This window comes from Pongo abelii, chromosome 13, assembly GCF_028885655.2.
Source record: "Pongo abelii isolate AG06213 chromosome 13, NHGRI_mPonAbe1-v2.0_pri, whole genome shotgun sequence".
Taxonomy (NCBI): domain Eukaryota; kingdom Metazoa; phylum Chordata; class Mammalia; order Primates; family Hominidae; genus Pongo; species Pongo abelii.
In genome coordinates this window covers 96,992,355-97,007,970 of record NC_071998.2, presented here as the reverse complement: position 1 = coordinate 97,007,970, position 15,616 = coordinate 96,992,355, and positions in this window count along the sequence as shown.

The window sequence follows — 15,616 nt, the reverse complement described above, 5'->3', positions numbered from 1 at the left end:
TCGTGATTGTGACTTTACTTCAAAGTGATAAGGCTGCTGGATGCAGGTTCTCAGAACTGAATGTCCAAATGGGAATTTATGATGTAGAACTTCAGTTTTATCAACTATAGGAGTCAACACACATACAAAAGAAGAAATACTACATTTTTCCCCTAGCAGAAATTTTAAGGTTAATACAGTGAACCTGTTGTGCTTTTTTTCATTTTCTCCATAGTCTTCTCCTCTTGAAAACTTGTTACCGTGGGGAGTAGGGTCACTGGAATCACCATTTCCGGTTTTCACATTGATGGATCTGAAAGAATGCACATTACTTGACCACCCTCCCATAGCCTCTTCTGCAGATGACCATGGCAAACTGCCAGAAATAATTCAAATGGGATTAGACTACAGCCCTGAACTCTCCTTACAACATAGATATCTGGTAGTACTCTTAATTATCTTGATGTCAAATCCCAGCAAGTCATCTCCCAGCTTTATGGATAACAACCCCAACTAGAAATTTGAAGAGAACATGGTCATTGATACTCAATGGATATTATTACATTCAAAACACAACAAATCCATAAACGTACATAAATAGACAACTCATATGTCCAAAAGAAAAAAAAAGATATGTACTGCTAAATCCTCAAAATAGAGCATACTTTTTAAAGAAAGTTTGTTATAAAACAACATTTGGTGCTTCCCCTATAAAACTGGGTGGTCTCCATTTAATGAGACATGATTTTTTTTTTTACAAGATTTACCTTACTCAGGATATGAAGAGTTAATAACCAGATCCACCAGTTTCATAAGAAAAGAACTCAGGACTCATGCCAGTTTAACATCATTTCAAGCAGCGTAATAATACCCTTCCCTGTTCTGTGTCCAGGAAAGGGAAAACGGAGACATTGAGAGTGATACTGGAGTCCTTCCTTATTTTATTTGGCCACGGTTCCTCAGCAGCTATTGTTTCCTGTGTGTTCAAGCACAAGTTGCTATAATCAGTGGAAGAAAATGTAAAGACAAAGAGTGGCGTGAGAGATAACTAAATTCTACTGAGTGCCTACCATGTGCCAGGCACAGTTGATTATCTGTTTCAGTTCTCATAGATATCTTGTGAAGTACATTCCCATTCAAATACCCATTTTACAGATGATGAAACTGAAACTCTAACACTTGCCCAGGTTGGTATAGCTGGTAGTCGGTGTAACAGCAAATAAACTCAGACCCATCCCATCTGATTCTGAATCCCATGTTCCAGAAGACTACAGAGCAATGGTGTTCAAACTGTGTGTCAGTGTTTTAGGGGTTCTGTCAATGTTTCATTTAAACTGTTTTCCTCAAAATACATTTTAAAATATCTTTTTAAAATATCTTTTAAAAATATAATTTTTAAAAGGTACATTCAGCCGGGCACAGTGGCTCACACCTGTAATCCCAGCACTTTGGGAGGCTAAGGTGGGTGGATCCCCTGAGGTCAGGAGTTCTAGACAAGCCTGGCCAACATGAAGAAACCCTGTCTTTACTAAAAAATACAAAAACTTAGCTGAGCGTGGTGGTGGGCACCTGTAATCCCAGCTACTCAGAAGGCTGAGGCAGGAGAATCACTTGAACCCAAGAGGCAGAGGTTGTGGTGAGCTAAGATCACACAATTGCACTCCAACCTGGGTAAGACGGGCAGGACTCCATCTCAAAAAAATAAAAAAAAAAATAAATAAATAAATAAATAAATAAATAAATAAAGACAAAGAAAAAAGTTATATTTAAGTGTCCTGTATTCAATGTTCCTTTTGGAGACTACCAGGATGTTAACTTGTTTCCTCATTGGCTGTGTAAAATACTGCTTTTACAACATTCAACATTTCATATGTTGAATTTTGCATAGAATTTGCATAGACTAAAAGACAAGTGTGAAAATCATAGCTCTAGGGCACGCATTCTCAGTAAGGGCCAATATAACTACCAAGGGGATGAAATTTGGTTCTTGAAGGCCAAAAACCTTAGATATTACCATGGTTTGCTCCCTGCTTCCCAAAGGTCATAGTACATAAAGAGGTATCCAGTATTTCTGTGGGATTAAAATTTCACAGGGGAGGGGATTAGCAAAAAAATGTCTTAAAAGGCTGTTTATGAGGGAGATAATGAAAAAAAGGTTGAGAAACACTGCTCTAGAGTATTAAGAATTTCAGGGAATTTGAAACAGAGAAGAAGGACAGCTTGGTCCTCACTAGGCCTGAGCAGCCCACCTACTTGTATTATAATCCTTTGGGGAGTTCTCCTTGGATGCTCTCCATTGTTAACAAGCCTGGCTTGTTTTGAACCTTAGAATTTTCTATCTGCAAAATGGTTTTACAAGCTCCAATCCTTCTGTTTCTGAGATGAGATTTAGCAACCTGAGCCAGGCCCCTCATCATATAGAAGGAAAAAGTGAGGTCTGGAAAAGCAAAGGATTTGCCCAAAGATGTAGAACTATTGGTGCCAATTGAAACTTAAACCTAGAACAGTACCTTACACAGGGTAGGTGCTCAAAAAGTCTTTTGTCAGATGAGTGAGGAAAGGGACAAATGACTTCAATTTAATCAGGAGATTTAATTGGGAAGATCAGATATAAGAATATTTTAAACCAACTCTATGCCACCAACTGACAGGGAGAAAGAGGGGAAAAAGAAAACCACTGACTAAATAAATTTCCCCAGTGGTTAGGCCTCTAGGAGTCATGTCACACGTCATAGCCCCAGCTGAAACAGAACAGTACTGGGAGACAATGCAAGTGAGTTCTTCGTCTGGCTGACCCAACCACAGATCTTTCCTTTGTTTGTTTGTTTTCCTTTCTTTAAAGCTCTTACAATACTCCTAGCGTAGTACCATCTGCTGAAGCGGGATGAACAGGTAGCTTTAAAATGATGATAGCTCTGGGAAATGATAATCACTAGGTCATAGAAAGCTGCACTGCAGTGTATAAATAAGATAAGTAAAAGTGCTGAGGACTGCATGTTTGCTTTAATAAAATGTGTTTTCCCTTTTTGTGGAGAATGCCTTTCTCAAATGCCTGGGGAGAGAAGCTGAACTGTAGACCAGAAACATGCAGACGGTTCCAGAATCTGGCAATGAGGGTGGGATCAGAGGGGAAAAGGATGAAATATTACCTACTGAGACACAAAAAGAAAAGGGTTGGACCAGAGCCTTTGTGTTGAATTGCTGAAGCAATGGAATGAGATAAGAACTTCCAGGTCTAATTCCAAAGCTCCCTTTGGTAGAGGCAATATGCTGCAGTGAAAAGAGCAAGGGTTTGGGTTACAGCACAGCTCTCAACTAACTATGTGACCTTAGGAAACTCAATCTCTCTGAATCTTGATTTTCTCATACATAAAAAGGAGATAATATCTTACAGTTATATCGCAAGGTTTAAATTAGAGAATATATGTAAAGCACCAACCATAATGCCTGATATACCTTGTGTTTAATAAATGGCACTGGTGATGATGCAGTGATGAGGATGCAGATACGCAGATGATGATGACAATGAAGATGATCCACAGGCCTTCTCTAGACAGTAGCTGCATGTACACACTGAGTCCTGAAGATCGTCAGTGGCTTAGAAGTTACCATGCCCTGTGAGATATGCTATCGGAAAGTGTAATTCACAGAGTGAGAATTCCCTTTGCGAAGGGTTTCAGTGAGTAAGAACCAAATCTAAAAAGATGTGCAGCTTCTGAATTTTTGCATACTGTCTTATTGGGCTTTCCGCATATCCAAAATATTTTCACTGACATTTTCACATTTTATTCCCATACCAGCAATGTAAGGTTGCCAGCATACATACTAGATGCCCATTTGACAGATGAGAAAACCTGAGGCCTCAGGAAGTTTAAACCATTTAGTTACTAGCACAGCCTTGTACAGTGAGAAATGGTACCTGGACTGAAAGCCTGGTTGTCTGCTTGCTATTCTAATGGTACAGCATGCCAATTACTTTAAATGTTTCTACCTAGAAAGAAATCTGGAATACATGCAGGTCTGGTGCAGGTGCAGGTGTGCCCTCTCTGCATCCCTAATGTGTGGCCATCTATCCTCTATCTGATCATTTCCACCTGAGTCAACATAGCATTCTCGTTATTCATCCACCCACTCTGTCCTCCATTCCTGACTCAAAGTAGAAAATCTGGGGGAGGCTAGTGAAAGAATCCTTCTTCTTGAAAACGAATAAAGTGAGATGTCTATCAAACCAGATACATAAATGGCATCATCCAACCATTGTGCAATTGACAGGGAAGCAAGACTGAGCTCTGGAGGGCTTTGCTGTATCTCAGTGGACAAAGTAGAGCTGACTTCTGTCTGCAAGATTTCAGCCCTGTTGGGGATACTGTCTTTACCCTCAAACACAATTCTGAAGGTATAAATGATGTATCTTCCTTCTCACAACAGTCCTATGAGGAAGATGGGGCTGTCCTTTTTCTTCAAGTGGGGAAACAGGAATCATAAATCAGCCACCATATGCAGGAACACAAAACTAGTTCATTGGGAAGCCAGGTCTTAAACACAGATTTCCTCACTCTAGTCCTATCTTCTTTGTGCTATACTAGATTGCTGCCTCTATCAATTAGAAATCTGGCAGCAACAGAAAATCCAAAACCCAAATCTGCTTGAACAACGACAACAACAACAATTTGTAAATCAATAGTTCAAGGAATAAGTCTGGTTTCAGGCCCCAGGTAAAAATCTGGGTAGCTCCAACTTCAAACCTTACATAGCAGCTCCCTAGCAACCACAAGTTCTCCTCTCACAGAGAAGACAGTTCCATGGTATAAATCCTCTTATTACCACCTTCTGTGGGGAAGAGAGCATTTATGTCCCTGCAATTCCATGACAGATGGTGAGCTTTACTCTAGTTGAATCAGCTTAAATCATGTTCCCATCACTACACCATCATGATAGAAAGAAGGACAGGACACTTTGATGGGCTAAACAGGACCCACCACTGGAGTTAGGGTGAGGTCAACCCCACTCTGTCTACATGAATGACTATGGTGGAGAGGTGCTCTCTCAGTGGAAATTCAAGGTGCTAATATCAGGAAGGAAAGCTAATAGAAACTCGGGAGGGACTCCATAATGATAGTCTTTGAATTCCTACCATGTGCCAATTGTACTGCCAGACTGGAAGTAAACTTTTAAAAAGAAAACACCAATGTCTGCCTAGGCAGAGTTCAGTCTGGCATACCTTGACCCAATGGTAGAAAATAGGTGTTGTCTTAGTCAGTTCAGGCTGACAGAATACACAGAGTGGCGTGAACAACAGACATTTATTTCTCACAGTTCTGGAGGTTGGGAATTCTAAGGTCAAGGTGCCACCAGCAGATCTGGTGTCTGGTGAGGGGACTATTCCTGGTTTGCAGACAGTCATCTTCTTGTTATATCTTCACATGATTAAGAGAGAGAAAGCAAACTTCCTTATGTCTTTTTATAAGGGCACTAATATTAATGAGCAACCCCTCCTCATTACCTGATTACATCCCCAAGGTCCTATTTCCAAATACCATCACATTAAGGGTTAGGAATTCAATATATGAATTTGAGGGGGGACACAAACATTCAGACCACAGCAGATGGCTTCACTGCTGATGGTTCCTTCAGCCACTTCCCCAATGTAGCCTCTAGCTCACCTAAATTGCTCTTCTGTCCAGACAGAGTCTGAGCCAGGCTGGTGAGAGGAAAAATGGAATGGTAAATTCAAGTTGTTTTCTACCTACAAGACAACTAGATTTATGTCTTATATAGTAAAGGGGCAGTATGGTACAATGGTGAAGAGGGCAGGCTATGGAATCAGACTGCTTGAGTTTGAATCTTGAGTCAACCACTTCCTAACTGTGTGAGCTTGGGTGAGTTATTTAACCTATCTGTGCTCCAGATAGGTTAAATAGTAAAGTAGTAGCAACTACTTCATTCTGCCATTATAATGTGAAGGCAGGCATAGGTGATAACTGAACAAACGAATGTGACTCTGTTCCAGTAAAACTTTTTCCTTTAGACACAGGGTCTTGCTCTGTTGCCCAGCCTGGAGTGCAGTGGCACAATCACAGCTCACTGCAGCCTCGACCTCCTGGGCTCAAATGTTCTTCTTCCCACCTCGGCCTCCTGAATAGCTGGGACCACAGGTATGCACACCCAACTAATTTTTTTTAAAATTTTTTGTAAAGATGGACTCTCACTATGTTACTCAGGTGGTCTCAAACTTCTGAACTCAAGTGATCCTCCCGCCTCGGCTTCCCAAAGTACTGGGATTACAGTCATGAACCACCGTGCCCAGCCCCAATAAAACTTTATTTATACAAACAGGCAGCAGGATAGATTTTCCTGGCATCAAGTAACAGCTTCATATGATAGCTAATGTTAAAAAGCCATAGCAAATAGCATATAACTTTATTTATTATTCTCTTCCACACAAAATTCCTCTCTCCCAATAGATTCTACTTCTACCACTTTTTGACTATGCTGATCATAGATTTATGATTTCAGATATGTACACATGAACTGTTTGTCTTAATTTCTTAACTTGGTGACACAAAAGATCAAGAAAACTCCCTACTCCTCTAATTGGATTATCTTTCACAGGTTTAAATTGTCTTGTCCATATGACTTAGAGAGGAAACACTCAGCAAAAATCTTGGCATGTTGTATACAACCCAGTGCTGGGGTGATGCATAGCAAGTAAAGAATAATAACGGTGATTATTTGCTATAAATAAACTCTCAACCTCATTAGTGAATGTTCACTTGCAGACATTTACTCCCATCAAAATGATTTCCTTATGTTACAAGCCACCCCTCAGAGTTTCCTTCTCTACAACTACACTCCAGGTCCAGAAATCACAACTCAAATTTTATGGTGCTCAGTCATGCTGAGATGTCTCAAGAGACACAAAACCAACACTGGAGTTACAAGTTAATTCTTCCTGCTGGGTTAATAATTAGATAAAACCAGTTTGAAGCAAAGGGAAATCAGTGTGTGTGTGGAATTCAGAATGAATTAGTGGGGAAAGAGGCAAAATAAGGAATTACAGAGTAGGAATATAACTGCCTCTCCTCTTCTGAAGTGGTGCACTGGGCGGGAAAGGGGAGAGGACAAGGAGAGCCATTCAGGAGCCTGAACTTATAATCAGCAAAGAATCCCTAAACTTAGAATCAGATCCTGGTCTGTGAGGAGGCTTTTTAGCTAATCAACATGAATAACACTTCTGTTTATTGGTGAGACAAAGACTTAAAACTTGATAAATTATAAAATGTCTCTCCTCTTAGCACTTCTGCTGGCAGCCTGGCTCATGTTAACTTTTATTTTATACCAAAGCATCCTCCCATTAACTCAGCATTTTCCCTCAAATTTGTATAGCAAAGAGAAACTCCACATCTCATGTATTCATCTTGTTAGGATGTCTGCAACACCCAGTCAGTATGCACCAATCAATATGCACATTACCCATAATGCCAAGTGACAACCCTGGGAAACACATGAATAAGGAAAAGAGAAGCTGACAATTTCTCTGCTCATTGGCACAGAAATGCACTGCCATATTTTATGTCTTTCAATAGAGAGGTACGTGGGTGAGGCCATAAATGGCCCATGACTTTGTTACTAGGAAAGAAACCAGAGGAGGTGGGAATATTCCATGTATTTGGACAAAACTGTATCAATGTTACTAGAAATAAAGATGCTCTCATCCATTGCACTCCCCTGTAAAGACCTGGACATATACCCAAAAGCATTTAGTGCAGTTAAGTCTCAAATATACCGAAGCCAAGATTAAGTTTTAAACGACTAAAATGCCACAGCTTTCTTGATCATGCTACTGGTGCCACCTACAGCCTATTAACTTGTGAGGTCAGCACTCAAGTGTTCACACAACTCTGAGCTTTTTACTCTGCTTTCTACAAGGAGAGCTCCCGATCTCATCCAAATAATACAAGCCTTTTCCATACATCCCTTTCCCTAGGACTTGAAAATCTTAGCGTAGACTGGGCACAGTGGCTCACGTCTGTAATCCCAGCTTTTTGGGAGGCTGAGGCGAGTGGATCACCTAAGGTCAGGAGTTCAAGACCAGCCTGGCCAATATGGTGAAACCCCATATCTACTAAAAATACAAAAATTTTCTGGGCATGGTGGTACGCACCTGTAATCCCAGCTGCTTGGGAGGTTGAGGCAGGAGAATCACTTGAACCTGGGAGGTGGAGGTTGCAGTGAGCCGAGATTGCACCCTTGCACTCCAACCTGGGCAACAAGAGAAAAACTCCATCTCAAAAAAAAAAAAAGAAAAGAAGAAAAAGAAAAAAAAAACCAAAATCTTAGTGCAAGGAATTAAGGAATCACAAAAGTCCCAACTGTAGAGAGAAAATTAAATGGGCTTGAAGTCAGATGAGCTGTTTGAATTTCAAAACTGCCCTTACTAACTGTGTGCTATAGTTTGGATAATGTTTGTCCCTCAAACCTCACGATGAAATCTCATCCCCAGTACTGGAATGGGGCCTAATGGGAGGTGTTTGGGTCACATACCTCATGAATGGCTTGGTGCTGTTCTCATGGTAATGAGTGAGTCCTCACTCTATTAGTTCCCACAGAAGCTGGTTGTTAAAAAGAGCCTGTTACCTCTCCTTCTCTTGCTTCCTCTTTCACCAGGTGATCTCTGCACACACTGACTCCCCTTTGCCTTAGGCCATGAGAGGAAGCAGCCTGAAACCCTCACCAGAAGCCAATGCCAGTACTATGCTTCTTGTACGGTCTGCAGAACCATAAACCAAATAAACCTCTTTTCTTTATGAATTACCCAGCCATGGATATTCCTTAATAGCAACAACAACAACAAAAAATGGACTGACACTGTGGGACCTTGGGCAAGTTACCAAAGTAACTTGGGTAAAGTTACTCTATTTTCACTTATAAAATAGGAATAATGATATCTGCTTTCCAGGGTTGCTGTAAGGATTAGAGAAATACATATTAAGTGTCTAACACATAATAAGGCTCAATAAGTAAGTTATATTTTTCTGGAAAGACAAGTCATATGAGCTTGACATATAATTTCTCCAGCCTTGCTTTCTGCTCTTCCCTATGTTTTGATCATCTCAGGACCATAGGAAAGGCCAGGATCCAGAGTGCTTAAGAAGAATAGGAGAAGGACAAGTAAAAGAAGAAGAAGAGAAGCAGCAGTACCTTACTAAGTAACACTTACTAAGTACCAGGGATTGTTCTAAGGTGTTCTTAAATATTGACTCACTTAGTCTTCATAGCGACACTGTAAGGTTGGTACCATAATTATCCCCACTTTACAGATTAGAAAAGTGAGGCACAGAGAGGGGGATATATGACTTTCCCATGATTGCACTGCTAGAAGTGCCAGAGCAAGGATGCAAACCCAGGCAGAATGGCTCCAGAGTGTGCATTAATGACTACTGCTGTGGGACCCAAAGAAACAAATATGGAATCTACTCAATTAAAGACATCAGAGAGCTTTAGGGGATGAGTACTTTTTTGTTTGCCAGGGGTACTAGATCATAATTTTTACTGTAAAAGAGGTAACTAATGAGCTTAAGGACACTCTCTTGACATAAATAATACAGAAAAGGCTATGTTTGTACACATACTAGTGAAGAAAGGTGACAAAGTAAGTTATGTCCATCACAATCTATGTCTCTTCAGATCAACTGACTCTAAATCACTGGAGCAACTGAGCATGCATAGCAGCACATTGGTTCCTGCCCTTCCTCCCACATCCTCTTTGCTCTTTAGCAGTCGTTGGCCATATCACTGAGTGTTCTTGTTGCTTGAGTGGTACCTTTGGAAATTGAAAGATATGTATGGAAGGGAAAGGTCAAGGTATCTTCATTGCCTAGTCTTGAGGATGGAAATATAGGCAGACACCCTGGTCAAAAACGAAGAGGGAGACTTGGTTCAGATGGCAGAAAAATAGCTTAGCTGGACTGAGTGCCAAATGAAAAAGGAAACTCAAAGATACCTTAATCAGAAAACCATGGCTACACACTCCAATAGCAGGGAAAAAAACATCAGGTTACATGGGCAACGTTATGATTCTCTTTCATTTTCTTTACACAAATTTGAGTGTTCCAAACGCACTCTCACAAGGGTTTCCTTCACTTCATACTCTGGCAAAATGAGGTCTATTAGAGCCATGTTAACCATTCAAAAGACCAAAAGATACCTACTTTTGGAACCATTTTCACATACAATGGGGTAATACAATGTATAGATTCAAGGAGTTCTCTAGGTTCCCTCACAGTGACAATTTTGTTGTTGCCACTGTTGCTATTGTTACAAGTGCTGGAAGTTAAAAGCCAGCATATTTCTACACGTTCAGCAACCTCCAAATCTGGAGAGCCCATGAAATTTAGATATACTTTAAGGTTTACAGTTACAACCAAAATGTTAGCTTCTATACTAAGTGTACAGTACAAATAATATGGATCCAAAAAGTACAAAGAGATAGAGAATAGGAAACTCCAGAGGTAGAAATGAAGCGATACACTACTGCTGGGGACAGCCAGGGAAGAGAATCTCACAGGAGCTATTAAAGTCCAACTCTTCCTCCTTGAGAATAAGAATGGAAAAATGGAAATGCGCTGGCTACAGAGCAGGGAAAGGCCAGGATCCAAGCCTCTCTGCTGTAGCAAAGTGGGAATTACTCATGGAAAGGACAGAGGGAAGGGAGGGGATTCTGTTGATTGTAAGAAGCACCAGAATCAACCCAGCTATTCTCTTCTTACACTTTCATGCAGCTATGCCCTCTGGTGTCTTCCAAAAAGTCCAAAATGAATTATTAGAATAACAGTGAGTCAAAGCATGAGGCTCAGAATTCTTTCATATCACTAGGATTTTCATAAATTCTAAGATTTTTATCTTAGAATTAAAAAGCTACCTCAGATTAAAGCTTTAGGGAATGGTGCTGAAAGAATGCAACAGCTTTAATGTGACTATGAGCTTTGAAAGCTACAGTAAGTAAACCAGCTACCTAGTAGTTTAGATTCTAAGAAACTCAAAGCCAATTGCTAAGGATAGCATAAGAAAGGAGGCTCATTTATGTGAATTAATTGCTAACAATCCCCACCTCTCTCTCTCGCATACACACACACACACACACACACACACACACACACACACACACACATTACTTGCTTTCTGGAAAAAGCCACGTTATAAGCGGCCCTATAGAGAGGCCCGTGTGGCAAGGACACATGGCTGCTTGCCAACAGCCTCCTGACAACAGTGGGTAAGCTTAGAAATAGATTTTTTCCAGCCTTGGTCAAGTCTTTAGCACTGCAACCTTGTCTGACAACTTGATTGCAACTTCATGAGAGGCTCTGAGACAGAATCATCCATCTAGATAGCTCCAAAATTCCTGACCCTCAAAACCCATGTGAGATAATAAATGTTTTTCATCTTAAGTGACTACATTTTCAAGTAATTTATTATACAACAATAGACAACTAACATTAATTCTTGTTTAAGTCATATAGCTTAAACAGAGTGGTATATCCATTTCCCAAACCTATGCCTTTGCCACTGCAACATTCTGCCAAGCCTGTAGTAATCCTGGATTCCATAATTAATGGCTTCTGTTATGGTTCTGCAAGAAACAAAAACCCAGTCAAGCTAACTCAAGTAAACTCAAGCTAACTCAAGGCTGGGTGTCTAATAATGTATCTTTCCATAAATAATACCTGTAAATACTAGAAGAAAAAATATAAACACTTGATGGTTCCAAGAACAGAAAAAAAGCAGGCATATTTTGAAAGGCAGTCAACCTTATAGTAAGAAGTCAGCACAGAGTGATTTATTGTTTTTGCAGGTATGCCCTAAAGACAACCACAATCATGACCAAAGTAGCATTGCTGAAATTCCAAGAAAAAGTCTCCTACTTTTCTGGCTGGAGGAACTAGGAAAATTCCAGGCAAAGTAGACAATCAGAAGTTGTGGGAGAAGAAAACAATGAAAGAATACCACCAAATTCTGTTTACACTCAGCTCAAATTTCTGGATGACCCCTGAATTATGTATGAATGGGTCAAATAGAAAGCAGCTAGCAGTTAAGGATTATAGAATTAAACTCAGTTCTGAACTTCCACTCAGCAAAGGCATTACAGGCTTCAGTTTAAACCAAAGGAAATAAGATGCCTGTTAAAATGAAACATCAACACTCTCTAGAGCAATAAAACAAAATTCAGAGTCGCTACAATATTGCCTCTACAGCTTCCAGGATAAAATACAAAATTACTCAACATACAAAGTGCCGGAAAAATGTGACCCAGTCTCAAGAGAAAATGCAAACAATAGAAGCCCATGTCAAGATGACCTATATTTTGGAATTATCAGGAAAGAATTTTAAAATAGCTATTGTGAGTATACTCAGTGATGTCAAGGAAATATAATGAATATAAAGATTAAAAACCTCAGCAAGAAAAAATAACATATAAAAAAGAAATGAATGGAAATTTTAGTACTGAATACTAAAACATCTCAAATGAAAAATTCAGTGGATGGTCCTAACAGCAAAATGTAGATGAAAGGAAACAGTCAGTGAATTTGAAGATAGATCAATAAACATCATCTAATTTGAATAAGAGAGGTAGGAGAAATTTAAAAAAAAATAAGTAGAACCTCAGGGACCCATGAAATAATTTCAATATATCTTACCAAGAAAGATAATGGGGCAGGTAAATACTTTAAAGATAAATACCAGAAAATGTCTCCAATTTTTTTAAGATGGAAATTTACAGATCTAGGAAGTTCAAAAAACCTCAAAGGGAATTAATGCAAAGAAGTCCATATCTAAGTACATTATAGCCAAACTGATGTTCGGGGAAGAGAGAGAAAAATTTGAAAGCAGCCAGAAAAGAACATCACCATTACATATAGGAGAACAATGATAGAAATTATCACAAACTTTTCTCACAAACCTTTCCCAGAAACTATAGAGGCTAGAAGACAGTGGAACATCTTTAACACACTACAAGAAAATAACTGTCATCCTAGAATTCTAAATTCAGTGAAGCTTGCTTCAAAAAGGAAAGTGAAATAAAGACATTTTTATGTAATGAAAAACTAAGGGAATTGGTCTCCACCAGAACTGTACAAAAAGGTCTTCAAGTTGAAGGAAATGATATCAAGGGAAATCTTAGATTTTCAGGAATGAATGAAGAGTAGGAAATATAAATGGTAAATATATGGGTAAATAAAAACACTTTCTTCTCTTAATTTCTTTAGAATTCAAATGATTATTCACAGCAAAAAGTATGACATTTTCTTGTAGGATTTATCATGTACTTAGATGTAATATATGTGACAACTATAACTTAAAGAGTGGTAAGATAGAAAGTAAATAGACCTATCTGTATATTACAATAATTCTACTTTTTATCATATTAGCACTGCATAAACTGTGAAAAGAATGTAAAGAACAAACATGTTTTTGAAATGTACAGAAATATAATTTTAAATGAATAAGTGTCCTAAAATGGAAATTAAGATATTGAAATAACCCAAAAGAAGGTAAGATGAGAGTGGGGCAAATGAGAGGGATTCAAAATATATAAAAAATAAAATGGCTACCTAAATTCAACCATATCAGTAATTATATTAAATGTTAATTGAGCTGAACACTGCAATTAAAGGGCACAGGTTATCAGAATGGATTTTTTAAAATGAAGACCCAACCAAATTCTATCTACAAGAGACAAATCTTAAATATAAATTTAAAAGTTGAAAGTAAATGGACAGAAAAAGACACACCATGTGAAGAGTCACCATAATAAGGCTACAGTGGTTGTGATAATAGCAGATAAAATAGATCTCAAGAGTATTAGAAAAAATAATGAAGAATATTTTATAATAATAAAAGGATTAATTCATCAGAAAGGCATAGCAATTATAAATGTGTGTGTCCCTAATAACAGAATTTTAAAATAAGCAAATCAAAAATTGATAAGATTAAAGCGAGAAATAGATGATTCTACAATCAGAGTAGGAGAATTTAATACTCCTCTTTCAGCAAATTACTTAAAAACTAGAAAAAAAAAAGTAGATACATAGAATAACTGAACACGTCATTTGTTTTTGCCTAATTTGTATTTATAGAACTTTACACTCAATAACTACACAATACATATTATTTTCAAATATACTTGATACATTCACCAATATAGAACATATGTTATGTCATAATGCAAGTTTCAATAAATTTCAAATGATTGAAGTTATACAAAGTATGGTCTTTGACCACAAAAGACTAAATTATAAATCAATAACAATAATATAGCTAGAATATTACAAATGTTTGGAAATTGGACAACAGATATCTCAATAATCCATGGGTCAAATAAAAATCAAAGAGTTAGAAAATATTTGAAACCAAATGATAATAAAAATACAACATAGAAATAAATTTGTGGGATGCAGTTAAGGCAGTAGAGGGAAATTTATGACTTTAAATGTTTATGTCAGGAAAAAGAAAAAAGAATAACTTGTAATTAATGACCTTGAGAAGCTAGTGAAAAAAAAGAACAAAGTAAATCCAAAGTAGATAGAAGGAAGTAAATAAAAAGCAAAAATCAATGAAATAGGAAATAAACAATAAATAAAATAAAGCCAAAAGATGATTATTTAATTTTAAAAAATTCCTACATCTCTAGCTGAACTGAGTTGAAAATGGTAGTGGAAAGGGGAAGACATAAATTACCAGTATCAGGAATAAAAAGGGGTTATAACTATAAATAGTACACATATTAAAAAGAAGAAAAATTGACAAGTTAAATGTAATAAACATATTTTTTGAAAACTAGTAAAGCACAATCAAGAAGAAATAGATAACCTGATATCTACTAAAGAAATAAAATTACTTGTTAAAAAAAAAAAAAAAACCTTTCCATAAAAATTTTATTTAAAAGCCTTCAGGGCAAGATATCCCTGCTGGTGAATTCTACCAAATACATGAGGGAGAAAAAAGTAACAATTCTACACAAACTCCTCCAGAGAACGTGAAAAAAGAATAGTATCATTATCCTGATAATGATAATTTAAAACTATCCTGATAATGATAATTTAAAACTATTAAATCTATAGCTTTAAAAACTATAGATTCATATCCTTCATAAACACAGGTACAAAAAACTTTTAGCAAGTTAAACCTAGCAATGTATCAAAGGAATAGTTAATATATCATGACTAAGTGATATTTATTCCAGTAATGCAAGGTTGGTTTAACATTAAAAAAAAAATCAATGCAATTCACCATATTAACAAAATAAAGAAGAAAAAATCCCAAGGGGGGCTGGCCAAGATGGTCCACAGAAGCAGCTAGTATGCACTGCTCTCATGGAGAGAAATAGAAGGGGCAAGTAAACACAGCACCTTCAACTGAAATACTCAGTTACACACAGTTACACACAGTAACACAGATTAATTAAAAAAGAAAACAAACAAACAAAAAAACACCTTGACTGACAGAAAACAGAACAGAAAAAAGCAAGGCAAGACTGCTTACACAGGAGCAACAAAGAACAAGGAGCCAGGGGAGTCTCTCCTGCCAAGGGAAGTGGTGAGTAAGTGAGTCACCTTGGGGACCCATACTACTCCCATAA